Raw genomic sequence first — 4,653 nt, forward strand, 5'->3', positions numbered from 1 at the left:
GTATCCCTCCTGGACAGGCTAGGACACAGGGGCCTGGACAAGAGGACCTCTCCAAGGTCTGTGAACGTAAGAATGACTCCATTATCAAATGAGAAGTCTGTGCAGATGGAGGCAGATGGTATTAGGAGAGAGGACAAAGAGAAGGGTGTTCAGTGTCTAGCAAGTCCCAGAGGGCTTCCTGCCACCAGAGCTGGAGAGTGGGAGTCCGCCAGGCCCCACGGAGGTCGACGTCACAATGCTTGAACCTGACAGCGTGAGGAGGCCTCCAAGTGACCCCTTGTTCTTCTTCTACGTTTCCTTACCCTTGGTCAGACCAGGAGAAGAGTGGGCATGGTGGCCCCTTAAGCCCACAGAGGAAGCAGCAGGCTGCCTAGCCCTGGGCTCTCTAGGCTCTGACGGAGAGTAGCCTGTCCAGGCCCTCGTGGCAGGTGGGATTCCTGGCATCTGTAGGGAGACCCATGTGAGAATCAGGGAGCTCAGCAGCAGCCTCTGGGCAGGCTGGCTTTACCAGCTTAGGCCGGCAGCCCGCTTAGCCTTGCTGTGTGGGACTGAACTGGCCAGCTGTAATTGGCAACCTTTCTACCAGCATCACGTGCCAGCACCCTGTGCTGGGCAACGGGGCAGGCCGAGAAGGTGGCCTTATGCCTGGTGAGCTCCCAGGTCTGTGGGAGAGGAGAGACTCATACACTCAGACAAGGTAGTCATTCAGTTCCTGAGTACTGAGCATGCGCCCTGTGCTAGGCGTGTCAGGGTAGGGGCCCACGGTGGAGGCTACAAAGTTTGTAGTTTGTTGGGAATTGAAACATAGAAGCAATTAGATAGAAGTGAAATACTGGGATGTTAACTCAAGGAGACAGGCGGTTCACATATTGAGTGCACAGGAGCCAGGGGAGGGAAGAATCCGGTACAGCCAGAGTAATCAGTGCAGGCTTCTTAGAGGAGGCAGAGTTTGAACTTGACCTTTATAGGATGAGAAAGAATGTCTCGGAGGATTAGAGGAAGGAATGCATCCTGGGTGGGTTCAGTGTATAGGTAAACAGGTAGAGATGGGAAAGAGTATTCAGAAAGAAATTTTCTGAACTTCAGTGCAGAGCTAAGGTCAGTGGGGCAGAAAATAGATCCCAGCAGGTCCGAGGCCACTACGGGATCCAACGTTTCTCTGAGAGAGAAGTCTGTGCCCAGTTCGAATTAAGTTCCCTAAGTGGACTGATCCTGCCATCTCTGGGGCATCTTTCATTACAGGACACGTCCTTGTTATAGATACTGGGTGTCACCTGAGAAACTGCAGACACAGGGAGAGTGCACCATCATTTCAGTCACACCATCCATCCGTCCATCACAGGCCCAGCATTTACGCCTGCAGCCAGAACACGGAAATGTCAGATCACGATTTATCCGGTCCGTTAAATCATAATGGATGCCATTCTTTTTCCTTTTAAGGACAGTCTTCCTGAAACATCTCTATTTCCCTGACTCGCATTCCTAAGGATCCAAGACGTGTCTGCCCACCCACAGCCCTTTTCTGGGGTGTGTTTTCTCTATCTCCCCCAACCCCATGGGTCAGCCTCTCACCTTGGGGCAGCCCCTTCCTCTGACCTGGGAGAACAAGTGCCCAACAGGTAAACCATATGCTGAGGAGGCGATAAGTCCCCTTTCCTGATTGGCCTGCAGGTCCCGCTGGGGATGTGAGCGTTCCAGGAGTCACTGTGCTCACCCGATAGCTCCCAGGGGACAACGGCAATTCTAGGTGTCAGCTGCGTAGCCTTGGAGAAGTCACTCTCCACACTGGGGACTGTAACCTTCTCCCTCAAATGACGGGGCAGGATTGGATGAACCCTGATACTCTTTCTGCTCTAAAACTCGGTAAGCACATGTCCTGCAGCTTCGGCTCATGAAAGGCAAAGCCTGGCAAAGGGTGGCCATTCCAGAGATCCAGAGAGAAGCCGGAGCCAAGGACAGAGGCTGAGGCTGTGAAGATGATGCTTAGTCACCCCCACATCGCGGGGATCCCAGCGGGAGCTGCTCTTTTGAGGGCAGGGGTGCTGGGGCCTCCCTGCTGGCCTCCACCCCCATCTTTTCTTCTGCTTTCTTATTCTCCCTCTTTCTCCCTTTCCTTCTCATCTGACTTATACCTGCCTTGAACTTTGCCACCCTGCTTCCCACAAGCTATTGATTTCAAACCACATTTTGTCAAACCAAAAATGGCCCCAGTGTTGTCCCAGAGCCAAGGTCAGAATCTGAAGCCCGGCTCCCAAACTCTGACTGGTTCTATTGACATTTAATGGCATCAGAGCCTGTCCTAGTAAGAAACCCCTTTGGACAGGCAGAAATGATGGAGAAACAGACCTGAACCTGGCCTTTGAACATTGGATGTTCTTCAAAGCTGGGGAGCATTTTCACTCTAACTTTCTCAGTCCACTTTCCACTCTCCTGAAAGAAGAGTGTAGCTGGTTCTGTCCAAAGCCATGAGCTCTGGGCACCTTTCAGAGGAGGCTGACCTGGGATAGAGTTGTGTGAAGCAAGCTTCCCACAGAAGAATCTCTGTGGCTCCAAACACGTGTCTTAATAAAACAGGTAACAGGTTTATGACATAGCAGTATCTTTTGATCAGAGAGATATATTTAAAAAAATTTTTAGTCTGAAATATCTTCCTGTGGTTTGAAAATGGAAAATTAGGGACTTCCGGAAAAATGGCGGCGTGAGGTGAGCCTCTGTAAAACTCCCCTGGAATTTACAACGAATCAAACAACAAAAACTCCACAAAGGACTCCCTGCACAGCAGACAGGCAAGACGAAGAGGCCCACTACCGACTGAAATCACCTACAGGTGGGAGATTCGCGCGAGTGGAGGGAGGAGGAAAGTGAGAAGTGCGGAGACGGAGCAGCTGGGCGCAGGACGAGACCTAGCTCAGTGCGCCGAGCTCGCTGCTTCCCGGAACTACCGCAGCTGCGGAGAGGGAAGAACTCGGACTGCTAGGGCTCCGCCAGGGCTCCACAGGGCTGAGGGGACAGCATATAACACGGCTGAACCCAACGCCACGGCAGAGACCTCGGAGAAAAGACTGAGGGAAAAGGCTGAAAACGGTGGTTTAAGCCCGCACTGCCGAGCAGAGAACGGAGCCTTAGGCACTGAGACTAGCCGCCCCCTCCCTCCCAGAGCTCGCCCGCCCCCACCTGCCTGGTGCTAGAAGCGAAACAGTAGCAGTGTCAGATCAAAACAACAGAAAATTTGCTGTTTTGAGAACTGTGGACCGCAGATACAAATTCAGAGCCCAACTAGTTCCGGCAAAGGGGAGGGAGCTGTGGAAGCAGGACCAGCTGTGGTGGTGGTTGCCGCCATTGCTCTGGGCCACCTCTCACAACTCACCCCGCCCCTGACCCCAGCTATCTGGGCAGATCCCTGCAGGAGTAAACAGAACTGCTGAAACATACGGGCTCTGAATCAGGAGCTGGAAGAGATTATGAACATCAAAAGCTCTGCGCATATCCACTGGGACATTGTGCCCTGTGACCTGGACGAACTATTAACAGAGGAGAAGCCCGTCTCCCAGGAAATCCCCCCATTGTGTGAGAAGCTGGAATAGTGCAGAGAAAATATAGAACTACCATGTGGGAGAAGAAAAATAAGTTGCAGTTGGAGAAAAAATAAAACATTCTACCAACAAGTACTGGCAAACAAAAGAAAGACCGCTTCCTATCAACCTGTTGCAGAAGTCACTCCTGTAGATGTCTAGGAAGAGAAATAGTAAACCAGTAATCGCCATGAATAACCAAGGCAACAAGATAGCTCAGAAAGAAAGTGAAAAATCTCCAGAGAAGGCACTTAAAGATACAGAAATATGTGACTTAAATGACAGAGAATTCAAGATTGCAGTTCTGAAAAACTCAACGAGATACAAGAAAACACAGATAGGCAGTTAAATGAACTCAGAAACTCAATCAAAGAACAGCATGAGCATTTTACGAAAGAGATTGAAATCTTAAAAAGAACCAAATAGAATTTCTGGAGATTAAGAACTCAATAGAAGAAATTAAGAATGAAATAACCAGCTTAGGCAGTAGAGTTGACCAGATGGAGGAAAGAATCAGTGACATCGAAGATAGAAACCTGGAAATGACACAAATAGAAGAAGAAAGAGACTTGTGACTTAAAAGAAATGAAAGAACTCTACAAGAACTTTCTGACTCCATCAGAAAGAGCAATATAAGAATAATGGGCATACCAGAAGGAGAAGAAAGAGAGAAGGGAACAGAGAATATATTCAAACAAATTGTCGATGAGAACTTCCCAAATTTGTGGACAGAACTGGACCCTCGAATCCAAGAAGCAAATAGAACACCTAGTTACCTCAATCCCAACAGGCCTTCTCCAAGGCACATTGTATTGAAGCTGTCTAAAATCAACGACAAAGAAAGAATCCTCAAGGCAGCCAGGGAAAAGAAGACGGTAACTTACAAAGGAAAGCCCATTAGATTATCATCAGATTTTTCAGCAGAAACTCTACAAGCCAGGAGGGAGTGGAACCAAATATTCAAACTATTGAAAGAGAGAAATCATGAGCCAAGAATAATATATCCAGCAAAGATATCCTTTAGATATGAAGGAGGAATAAAGACCTTTCCAGACATACAGAAGCTGAGGGAATTTTCTAA

The sequence above is a fragment of the Rhinolophus sinicus genome, linkage group LG03, assembly GCF_036562045.2.
Source record: "Rhinolophus sinicus isolate RSC01 linkage group LG03, ASM3656204v1, whole genome shotgun sequence".
NCBI classification, from domain to species: domain Eukaryota; kingdom Metazoa; phylum Chordata; class Mammalia; order Chiroptera; family Rhinolophidae; genus Rhinolophus; species Rhinolophus sinicus.